At 37.5% G+C, this 12,163-nt stretch overlaps 1 long non-coding RNA gene across 1 annotated transcript in view; it reads right to left on the bottom strand.

The window, feature by feature from the left end:
* The window catches only part of LOC108447329, a 90,120-nt gene that overhangs the window by 73,959 nt on the left and 3,998 nt on the right, over window positions 1–12,163 (bottom strand). The window contains exon 2 of the long non-coding RNA XR_001862846.1: window positions 10,999–11,081. This is a non-coding gene — a long non-coding RNA (uncharacterized LOC108447329). The remainder of the gene's footprint in view (window positions 1–10,998; window positions 11,082–12,163) is intronic.

The raw sequence follows: 12,163 nt of genomic DNA, 5'->3' as shown, positions 1-12,163 counted from the left end.
CCTTACAATTCCTTAGCTGTTGCTGTTTCTGGCACAAGTGATATAAAAACAGACTTGATATCTAGACTAGTATGATTGCAGCTCCAGGGGTAGAGGCAGTAAGATTCATCTGTCACCTTGTCTCCACCTAGTACAGATCTATGTGATAGGTGATCGCAAAATACCTTATCACACTGGATTTCTTAACACACAAACCAGGAGGAAATGTGGAGGTGAAAAAAGCTGTCCTAAAATTCCAGTGCTTCAAGAACCCTTTTGAATACTGGAGAATCTGCTTCTAATTTTGCTGAAATTTTAAGTTCCTCTCTCTGGGACATTGATTTCTAACTCCCAAGAAAACAGCCCAATCCTCAGGCCATGGGCATGATCTAAGGAAACTGGGTTTCTCCAATTCTGAATGTTTGGGGACAGGGAAGGAGGGAAAAGAAATTGAAATACATTCTCCATTCAGCTAAAAACAATCCAATGATCAGATGATTCATATCAGTGAAGTGTTAGAGAGCTATATAGAATATTCTAAAGATAAAAATCTCCTCTGAATATGTATATAAAAGCTTGAATGATTTTTTGAGTACTTCGACAGCTTCAGCAGTAACCCTAGAAGAACAGGGCTGGAATTGCTCAAACAGGAGCTAGTATTCAAATAACCCATCAAAACTGTATTTCCAACAGACTGGCATCATGAAAAGAATTTTGGATAAAGGGGAACAGATGAAGAGAAATAGCAAAAGTACTCAGAGGAGCTGTCAAAGTCCCCCAGGACAGTTTTAGACAGAATTAGGACACCATTTGCAGGAAAAGTTGTTGTTATGGACACTAAAGGCTCAGCCCCGGCTCTGCATGAAGAAAGCAGTCAGAGAGGAACCTGACTGTTCAGCTCTGATCAGAATTAAATTTACATTTATTTATTCCCATAACCTGTGGATTCCAAATTTAAAGTAGAAGTTCAGCCTCAGACTGGACTTTAATATTGGATACAATAAAAAGAAAAACCCTGGGGAGGTCTCTCCCTATGAAATCTGAACAAAACTGGGATATGGAGGCACATACAGGATACTGATATATCCTTTAGAGACAAGAGTTAAAGAACAACACTAAGTTAAATACTGGCAGGTAGCACTGGGTAGCTGAGTGCAGGTAGAGAGATACCATCTGGGAGGTGTTAAGTGAAGTTTGGAAAAGTACTTCCCCTCTCCAAAGAGGCGGTGGCACACAGCAGATTCACAGCCTTAGCCTGGTGTTTCAGGGCTTATCTCAGCATCCCCGGGCTGCTGAATCCCAAATATAAATCACAGCACTGACTTGTACCTGACTTTCCCATGGCTTCAGTGAGCACTGTAGGCACTTCCGCTCCTCCACAGTCTTCATGGCCAAAGCTTGGCATAATTAATCTTTGATTAGAAATTAAAAACAGCTTTAGAAAAAGGCAGATGGTTCCTAGAACAACACAGACTGTGGTGTTGGGATATTCTTAGTGAATGCAAAAAGCTTCTAAATTCTGCACCAAATAAGACTGAAATTTATAAAAATTCCACTGGGGCATTAAGCCACAGATGCAGATGATTCTTTTTGCCATGGAAGGGGGATAATCTGCCATGGAATCCAAGGGGCACTTTCTTCTTTGGAACCTCCAGTCCAACAGGGCACAGTATTCTGAGAAGTTGGACCCTGACTTCTCATTCCAGCATTTCCTAATGGTTAGGTTTAGACATTTCCCCACCTTTCTATTGCTTGCTATTGCCTCTGTATCACACTCTTAGCAGCTCCCTGTGCATAGTGTGAGATTACTCAGCAACTTGAATTATCCAAATTTCGATAGACAATGCAGTTTCCAAGAGTTAGGGAACATGGCAACTTCAGTAGACAGAGCTCTTTGCCAGTATTCAGTCACTGATTTATTCTGTAGTGATACAACAAATGTTTTGAACCATTTGCAGAGTAGGTATTATTGGCTAAACAGTCAATTTATCAAATTACTGTATCTCCAGACTGTGGAATATACCCTGGCTTTCTGACAGAGTGGAAGTAGGAGGAGGAGAGTAAATATTTTCTTTAGTAAGTACTAAGAGACTGAAGAGACAAGTTATAAATACACATTGAAATACAGAACACTAGAAAGCAGCAACCAATTAAAGCCTTTACATCTCTCTATTTCTTATCTTTTTCTCAATTCTTATCTTATAAAACCTTTGAATAGAAAAGACCACTCTAAAGGCAGTAAGTGGAGTCCGAGGTAGATAAGCGATTATAAAGTCTCTAGAGGCACAGAGGGCTTTTAGAAGTAGGGATAAAATTTAGAAATTGATACTACCTCTGAATGCTCAGCCACAAGACTCTCCACATTGCTCTAGGTGATCTAGAGATACTGGCAGCAGGAGTCACCTTGGTTCAGAATTCTGCAAAATTACCATCTTCCTTCCAGAGAAGGGAAGGATGCAGCGTTCTGCAGGGCATGGAGCTGTACAAACACAATTGGTCTTTCAGTAGTAGCTAACTCCTAAGTCCAGTCAGCCTTGGGCAGTCATATAGATCTGATAAAATGAACTAATGGTGCAAAGCCTACTTTCAACAAAAGAAAGAGCTTCAGTAATTTAGGCTAGTACTCACTATATTAATTTTTAACAGAGGTTCACTGACAAAGGGCCAGGTAGATACCTTCAGCAAGCATATTCACAAGACTTAACTGTACCAAAACCCTTCTTTTCTTTAAGTCTGTCTCTAAAATTACTGTGCAAAACATGGCACAGCAATGTGTGGAACTACAACAATAATTTCCCTAAAACCAGAGCTGGCAACATGCTCTACATTACTGGCTTGCATAAATACTTCTTCAGGTGGTTTAATGCACCATTCAACAAGTCATCACAGGCTGCTGTAAATTATTTGTGCATATTTCAGGCAGCAGCTGTTAGGAAGCCTCACAGGTCTAGATGTAAATCACATGGCTACAGACTTCCTGGGAGAAGTAAGCACAGGTCATGCCAAGATACTTCTTATATTAAAGAAAGGAAATGTTAAAATAATGCTCTAGATTTGGAGCATTTTCTTTCACTGATGAGTTGGAAGCTAACAGACCAGCTCCAGCTAAGGAAACTGACTGGAAATCATGGTGGTCAGTTTATTCTTTCTTTCAACATGCAGCCTCAGGATGTGGTAAAAAATGTTTTATTCAGAACTAATTTTAACTAAAACAAGATAAAGGGGAAGATAGTTTCATGTTTAAATAAAAATGCTAAAGACAGCAACTCACCTGTCTGTTCCAAATCCCAATTAGATGGGCTAAATTTGAATTTCAGAGCTGGATTTGGGTTAAAGCACAAAGGTTTTAAAACTCTTTCAAACTTGTGCAAAGTAAGTCATCTCAAGAAACAAGTTTTAACTGTTCTCCAAAGCCTTCTGGCTTTCTGGCTGAAAATCTAAACTTGGCCACGCTGAAAAAAAGAAATGTGTCATGGAATTGAGCCAAAAAACTTAATGCAAGTTCAGGTGTTTAAATATATTTAATATATATTTAATATATTAAGGCTGAAATGCCACACAATACTGGTCATGAAATTCCAGCAATCTTTCACTATCTACTTGTTCACAGCAATAAAAAAATAGTTACGAGTCTTCCAGAATAAATAATTTAAGTATTAAGAAAACTAATGAGCCAGAATGCATTTCAAAAAGAAGGATATGTGTTTCAGGGAATTTGTGTACACAGAAACTTCTAAACTTGCATTTAAAAACTTTAAATATATTTTTAAAAAACTAAATTTTTTATGAAGATCTAAAACCTGTACTGCCCTATTCCCTTCCTCCCTCTGATATTGCCCTAGTCTTCTGAGCACACCACCTAGACCTTTTCTCAGTTTAGCTTTAATGAACATTAAAATAAACCAATTCTTCTGTGTAAAGCCAAAATACAGCATTTCAGATTGAAACTGGAACTCACTGAAACTGTTGAATTCAACAGGCAACCACCTTTAGTTAAGATTGCTGCAAGTTCAGGTATTCCCAAGCTGTCCAAAACATGACCTGCTGAGGAAATCAAGCAACCAGGCTCAGAGATTGTAATTGGAAATTATTTTGTCCATTAGGAAGACATGAGAGAAGGTAAATGTAGCAGAGAGGTGGCTCAGAGAGGAAAGCATTATCCAGGCAAACTCTGGTAGGACAGTGCTGAGGGGGTTTCCCCTTGGGAAAGGTGGAAGTAGAAAGAGCTGCAGCTGTGACCAAGCATCTCCTCTTCTCCTGTGTTCGGGTAGACACCCTTCTGTATGTGTCTGAGAACGAACAAGAGAGCACCAAAGGTTAATCCAGTATCACAACATGATATACAGTGCCTTGGCTGCTGCTCACCTCTGCTGGTTGGGTGGGTGACAAGGAAGAGCCTGTCAAAAGCCTGGGCACTTTCAGTCATTTATACCTCCTTCTCTTGAGTATATACATACTGAAAAAAATGCAAGTACATTTTTAGTCATCTTCACACTGCATGCACATACATATATAAAAATACACAGACACACACACAAAGTCTCTTTGGAAGCCATAAAAACAGATAAGCCATTCTTAGCACTGCTCCAGAGCTTTCTGGAATTACACTGATCCTACACACAGGCACTCAGAGAAGACCTCTCATCACCGTGGAGACCAGTCCACTTTGCAGCACACCACTAGCCAGGCAAGGTGCAAGCAGGAAACAAAACTGGGTCCTTGATCCAGAATGCCTATAACCAAAATACAGGATGGTCTCAAGTTGCACTAAGTTTTGATTAGACATTATGAAAAATTTTTTCATGGAAAGGGTTGTCAAGCACTGGCACAGGCTGCCCAGGGAAGGGGTGGATTCGCCATTCCTGGAAATGTTCAAACAATGCTTGGATATGGCACTTGAGGACACTGTTTAGTGGTTAACACAGTGGTGGTGCTGGGTTGACAGTTGCACTTGATGATCTTAAAGGTCTTTTCCAATCTTAATGATTCTGTGATTCTAAGAACTAAAGGAAAAATAAAGCCATGCAGGCACTGAAAAAAATATAAACAGGTGTCCTGTTTCAAAACTTCCACTTTAATCTAAAAAACGGAAACTTTTGATGGACATCAGACTGTGTATCCCTGAAATGAAACATGGATCTCTAGCTTTTACGAAAGTAAAGTATTTCAAAGACATGGAGGAGAAAAGACATCTTATATATAATACCTTTCCTCAGGACGAATCTTTCTCAGTATCAGTTCATGACACTGCAGACTTTGATGTTGCTTTGACAAATATTTTCTCTAAGGTGAACTTTAAGTTCCTTTAGGTTAGTTTCACCATTTTATTTTTTCCACTTTTAGTTTATGTAGGAATTGCACTGAAATGACAACCTCTATTCCCTCCAAACAGATGGATTGGATAATAAAGACTATTTATTTCTATTAAACTGTACCACTTCTTATTAAGGTTATCCAGGCCACTAGCTCATGACAAAATATCTTGTTCAATGTAATTTCAATTTCAACCTGCAAGAAAAAGCAGAAGAAGATACACTTGAAAGAGCAGTGCAAATTTTATTCTTTAATTTCCTTAAAGAAAGAGGAAGGAATGAAAAAAAAGTTATTTGTAATTCTGAAAAACTTAATGAAAGATTACCGTGATATTTTTCTTTTTTTCTTTCAATTTTGAAATGGCCTTCAATTTTCAAGACGTTGTTTTAAAATTTTGTTTCAAGTTCTTGCCTTAATTTTTTTTGTGAAAGGCAAGTTATCTCCTCATTCCACATTACTTTGCAATCTGAAAATAGTCATCTAACATGAGAACACAGTAAGAGCTGTAACAAGCAGAGCTGCCAAGATAACAGCAAGAAATTCCATACTCTGCTTTCACCTTAGTCTAAAATGTGAAGTACAGCATTTTAAAATTATTCATTTTGAACTATTATTTGAAGTCTAGATTGAAAAAAAAGGTAAAACAGGCTATGCCACCTGAAAAGCCTCAGGCCAGTCTCAATTCTGATTTTTTTTTCTCTTTTAATGCATTAGGTTAGAGAAGAAATAATTTCCCTGTTCTTTTACTCAATCACTCCATTTCCCTTGCACAATTTTTATGGACTGCCATCTCCAGCTCTTCCAATTTTTTCCTCCCATTCATCTGCTGTCATTTCTTGAAGCATAATGTAATGGCAACTTACACAGTAGTACTAGATAATGATTTATTTCTTTGCTCTTGCTCTGTTTAACAAGGAATACCTCTTTTTCTATGCATATGTTGAGCCTTTTTTGTTAAAGGACTGCAACTTTTCAAGTCTCCATTTGAGCTCTGAAATTTTCTTCAAAAGGTCCCCTAAAAACTTCCATGTGTAATTGTACTGTCCACTATTTTAACATTTTCCAAGAATCACAAGCACGTGTTTTCAGTTTTGCTGGAAAACTTTTTTCTTTATAATATAAGACTATGGTTTCTGGTCCCTGTATTTCAGGAATTTGCAGTCATGAAGTTATACCTACATAAAAAGTTGTCAGTAGTCAAGGCTGAAACTTACTCATTTACACCTCAAGCAGCAGCTGATGCATAGAAAGGAAAGATCTCTCCGTTCTGGACTCAAAATGCTTTGAGCACTCTTAAAGCACTAGTGTAGAGCAGAAATAGAGTGAAACAGTTCCAGTAAAACAAATGAAAAAAACATCCTTGAGACATTTCTCCAAATTAGTCTGTGTGATATGGCCTAGTGGAAGGTGTCCCTGCCCATGGCAGAGGGGTTGGAACTGGATGGTCATTAGGGTGCCTTCTAACTCAAACCATCCTATGATTCTATGATATGTTCTGATTTGTTGTACGTGTTGTAAGTGGAGGTTTGTATCTTTTTCTCTAAACTCACAAAGAAAGGCAAAAGAATACAGGCACTGCTAAGAAAAGTAAAATGTCAAAAAGTAAAAGCAAACTACTCTTTCCAGCACCATATAAGAAAGCCCGTGACTCAGAATAGCATTATTTCACAAAAAAAGTGTTTGCAGATTAATTTCTTTGCCAAACCTCAGTTTGGCACAGGACTGTGGGAAAGCATTTCAGTTCCAGCCTTCCTTCCTCAGAGTTACAATTTGTGTGTGCAATTTGAGAGCCAAGATTTTGGTATCCACCAATTCTCTAAAGAAACTAAAAATATAACTAAAACGACTAAAGCAAGGCCTACCTCTGTACTCCCCGGGGCAGCATCACTTTGTATCAAACCAGAAGGCATTAATGAGACAGTAACTGATGGTAATCTATGTTGTGATGTTCAAACACTAAGAACCAAGTAGAAAGCCATACAATTAAGACTGCTGAGGACAAAAATTATATCCCAGACCACTTGCAGAGCAGTTATCACAGTAATATGGCTTAAAATAAATGAGCAAGTTATAGTATTCGGTTTTGTTTCTGTTAGAATCTATCTTTGTTAGAAGATAGACTATGCTTGACACTGATTTTCTTAAACATGATTAAATGTTTTAAAACTAGTTTACTTGATAAAATGGCACATTTTGATACAATTATGTTCAAGTTGTCTTCTTGGCATGTAAATCTTACCAGTTGTTTCACTTGAGGAAAGAAATAGATATAGGGATAAACAGTGGTTGGTAAACCTTGAAATTATTCCTCATGAGAAAACCTCCTAAAATGAGAATAATAAACTGAATTCAATGCTACTGTCAGGGTAATTGGGACAGGGAGGACAAATAAAACTTAAAAGCTAAAAAACCACTTGAATATTTTCAAAATAACCCAGAAAATCCTGTATTTCAAGCAAAAGGAAAAAAAATTAAGAACTTCTTAGCTAATGTTAAGATGATCAAAATTAAAGATTGTAAGAAAAATATTTCTGTTTCCTACATGAGAATATGTTTGACTCTGGGTCTCAGATCAGTGTGAATTTTTTCTTACTCCTTCTTCCCAAACTCAGGAGAAATACTGTGCTAGGAAATTAATGATTATCCTTCATGGCTCCATTGAAGTGAACAGTACTGTGTTCATATAATGAACAGCATAGACAAAATGAGAGCCAAGTCTTTTATTGGCTCAGCAGTTCAGCTGGGAGATGGATTTCCTAGCAGAACTTGTTTAGACTGCCTATCTCCACACACGATTACACAGGAGGCTGCTGGTGGCAAATTGAAGTATTCAAACGTCTACTTAAAGGAAGGGGAAACCAGGAGAGAGGCAGCATCCACCGGACAATGGCAGATGATGGACAAGTAAATGATACTGTAGTTCCAACACCTGGACATCCCCAGGGATCCTGGATAGTTGCCATTCAGCATAGACAATAATTCAAATCTTATCCCTTCATCGTAAGCTCTTCTGATCCAGTTTCCTGCCCTTCTCCCACATACCAGTTCAGTAAGTAGCTTTGAATGGCATGCCATAGATTTCCCTTTCTACTGACTTGGAAAAGCCATGCCTTTGGACTCTGCTCATTTTGAGCCAGCAAAGAACTTAGCCCTGTGCACTATACACTGTACTTCAGTACAAAAGTAAGAGCTAAGATTTAAGCCTACTAAGTTTTGGCTTCTACATCAGCCACATGAAAACAGAAACACCATATATATATATATGTATATGTATATATATATGTGTATATATATATTACTGAAATTAAAAATGCTCTAAATTTTGAATCTCACTCTTACCCATCCCTTATTGAATTTTTTAATGCCTTTTGAATTACTCCTGTCCTCAAGTTAACACATTGTGCTCCTCCTGAATCACAGGTCTAAAGTATTGCAGTCCCCAAAGCTTGTCCTTTCTCCTCTGAGAAATATTTTATCATTAGGTGGCTTTAAAGTGAAATTTATAACATTTATGAAACAGGAAGGACATTGAAAAAAACCACCAAAACAGAAAAATATTTTAGTAAATAATACAACTCTTTTTGATATTTCAACTAATGGCTGTATGATTTCTTTATATTTTGCTTAAAAGTAATTTTATTTGGGACAGAGAAGCATTCAGATCATCAAAATCTAGAATTAAAGGTAAACTCACAATCCTAAAGTAGTCTATTACACGTAGTTATGAACTTTTATGTACATCTTGTATCTGTGGTGAAACTAGGTCCAAATTATCCTAAACCAATCAAGGGAGAATGAATGATAGGCTCAGTTAATCAAAAACATGCCAGACTTTCCTTACACTGATTCACTCTTTTTACAAGCAGGATTTTAAAGGCAGAACTCTATATCTGCTCTAAAACAATTTTCACAATATTAATGCAATTATAAAGTAACTGGTAATCAAAATCTATTCCACAATGCCGACCAAACATTTTTTCATTCTAATAGACAGATAAGAGAATTTTTCTTTAAAATACTCAAAGCTTTAGACAACAGCAAAATAAATTTTCACCTCAAGAATATATTAGTTAATAGCACATCAAGCCTTTATAAGCCATGAAAGATAAAAGTAACTGTTCCCAGAGAACAACTTCTGTTACTCATTGGCACAAAAAAATGCTGGCCTCACATATTTAAAAACTGAAGCTATCAGCTTATCCATAAGAAACTCACAACAGGGACAGGAGCAACATAAAAATTCAGATCTCTTCATAATCATTATGACTAATTGTGATGAAGGACTTACATTTGTAAAAGTCTGTGATGTGCAGATTTTCACCCCCAAAAAACCTAAACTGTAAATATTGCATTCACAGCTGCTCCTGTTAGATGTCTAACTATAAACCTATTTAGGAATGGGAGCATGATAGATACACCCACTTCCATGGGTATAAGCAATGATACATAATGACTAACACCAGCTTAATTTGTTCTTTGAAGAACTCATTGAACCTTTACAAATCAGTTTCTTCATTTTGCAAATGCATGTCTTTACAGTTATTGGCATTTGGAAAAGTCTGTTACTCTTTCAAGTGCATCATTTCTTAAAGAATCTGAGTGCGCACAATACAGTCATTTGGGAAAGGATGGATAGAAGAGAAGGAAAAGAAGCGCTATGGTGGTGCTTCTCCCTAAGGACTTCTGTAGTTTAAATATTTTATTATGCATTTTTTTCTATGTTAATTTAACTTTTTAGCAATTTTCTTTTAAATTAAATCAAATTAAGTTTAATAAAGTTTCACTAATGTGATAATTTAAATTTTAAATTACATTTATTTTTGATAAAGAGGGCAAAACAGTAAAGGGGGCACTTAGAAACATCAATATTCAGCATCCTCTCTCCCTAGACTCAAGATCGTAATCAGCTACATTTTCATGGAAGGAAGGATATATTCAGAGCTTCTCAGGAAGACTCTGGAAATAAATAGTTGCTTATGTGCCTTCTGTCAACATACAATTCAAATCACTGCCAAGTCCTCCTCCTTTCCATCGTGGACTTATGGCCCCCGGGCAGCTGCCAGGGAAGTACAAAGGATATGCCCATGTCAATGTCTGAAGCGTTTGGTAGTGATTCCACATCACTGCACTGGTATCTACTGGTGACAACAGAGGAGCCCAACAGCTGCTGGCGCCGATGCTGAAGCAGCCCCGGCACTGCAGACAAAAAGCCAGCGTTGGCAAGACCTGAGATGAGTATATTAAGCACATGTGCTAGCCCAGCTTCTGGAGCTGCTCTTGCTCAGTCTGCATAAAAACTGGCCCAGGAACAGTAGATCACCTGTGAAAAGTCTCTTGCTGCATGAACTTTGAGTCCACTGAGCTATTAAAAAAATCCCCTTTTAAAGGTTGCAGTGACCCTTTCATTCTAAAGTTTCCTTGCATACAAATGGAAACTTTTCCCACCTTCCTCCACCAGCCGTCTTACCCCATCCCTTCCTCTAATGAAATTTCCTCTTTTTTATCCCTTCTCAGTTCTGTGGCAGTTGACACCATAAAAGATAGATGTAGAACCCTGCAGAAGAGTCCACTAACCTTTCATGCTGATAGAGGAGACCTTTAAAAGGTTTGGCTGCAGCCTATATACGCTACCAATAATGATTTGTGCTATCACCTTTAGAGATGCATAATGAATTTCAAGTATCCAAACATCTATACGGGACATACCTTGTTTGCTTGTCAAAAGGGACACCAGGGTCCTCCTCTGACTCCCATTATGCAGGTCCTCCAACTGAAGAATTCACACAGATCTGCAGAAACCATATTCAATTATGAGGACTGAAAAGTTGGGGTTTTTTTCTGTCTAAATTATTGCAGCAATGTCAAAGGCAAACTGAAAGTTCTTTAAAACACTTCTGACACACCAAGCAGCTTCAAGAAAATCATGTCTCTGACCTCATTTAATGCATTTTACATTACTTTCACCACCTTAGTGTCATGCACTCGCGTAATTGAAGTACTTCTGACTTCCTTCCTGTTCTACTTTGTTTTGCAGCATCTCCTCAGCTGTGCAGGCTTTTGTGGCATGCAACTGCAACACATCTCTTAAGATGGTTAGGAGTCCTTTATGATGAAATTAGCAAGGAAAAGGCAGAGTTCATTATTTTTATGTTACTGCTACACAAACACATTTCTGCATCACGGGCTATGGAAATGAATTTCAATGCTGAGCCGAGCAACATCATTCCAAAGTTAATATGATAGCTTATGGAAGTAAAAAATTATTCAGATTGAGAGGACTACAGGTCTCAGAATGAAACTGGTGAGAAAGTCATGCAGCATCACAACTTGCAAAGCAGCTGCTGTGTTTAAGTTTTTCTTTCGCATAGAAAAAGGATCTAATGCCAGTTGTGAAGTTCAAAGGATTGGCACTGCAGACAGGAGCAGTTGAAGAGTTTATCACCATTGCTTTTCTGATATTTTGTATATACAGGAGAAGAGAGAGGATTTCTTTGTAAAAAATTAGTATACTATAACACACATGCAGTTTGAGGACAGACTTTTTAGAGATTAGATCAAAGACACAGATCTACATCTTGTTTATGAGAGCATTAAAAAAAATCCATTCAAGATCCCACCAGTACATACTACCAAGTTAACTTTCCTGTAGTAATCAGTATATTCATCTGATATTGAGCATTTCAGTATCAATACTAGTACTCTGCATTTGCAGTATTTTAGTTGTACAAAAGACACAAGCCTGTCAAACATCTTTCAAGGGGAAAAAACCAGTCCTATAACATAACAGCCTGGGTAGGTTTTATAGTAGCATCTTTTCTTCTTGTCTCCTAATTTGGTACAATAATTTAATAGTTTCTCACCATCTTTCCCT

Source organism: Corvus brachyrhynchos, unplaced genomic scaffold (assembly GCF_000691975.1).
Source record: "Corvus brachyrhynchos isolate BGI_N302 unplaced genomic scaffold, ASM69197v1 scaffold105, whole genome shotgun sequence".
NCBI lineage: Eukaryota > Metazoa > Chordata > Aves > Passeriformes > Corvidae > Corvus > Corvus brachyrhynchos.
The sequence above is the reverse complement of the archived record's forward strand: the minus strand, read 5'-3'. Positions and strand labels throughout refer to the sequence as shown.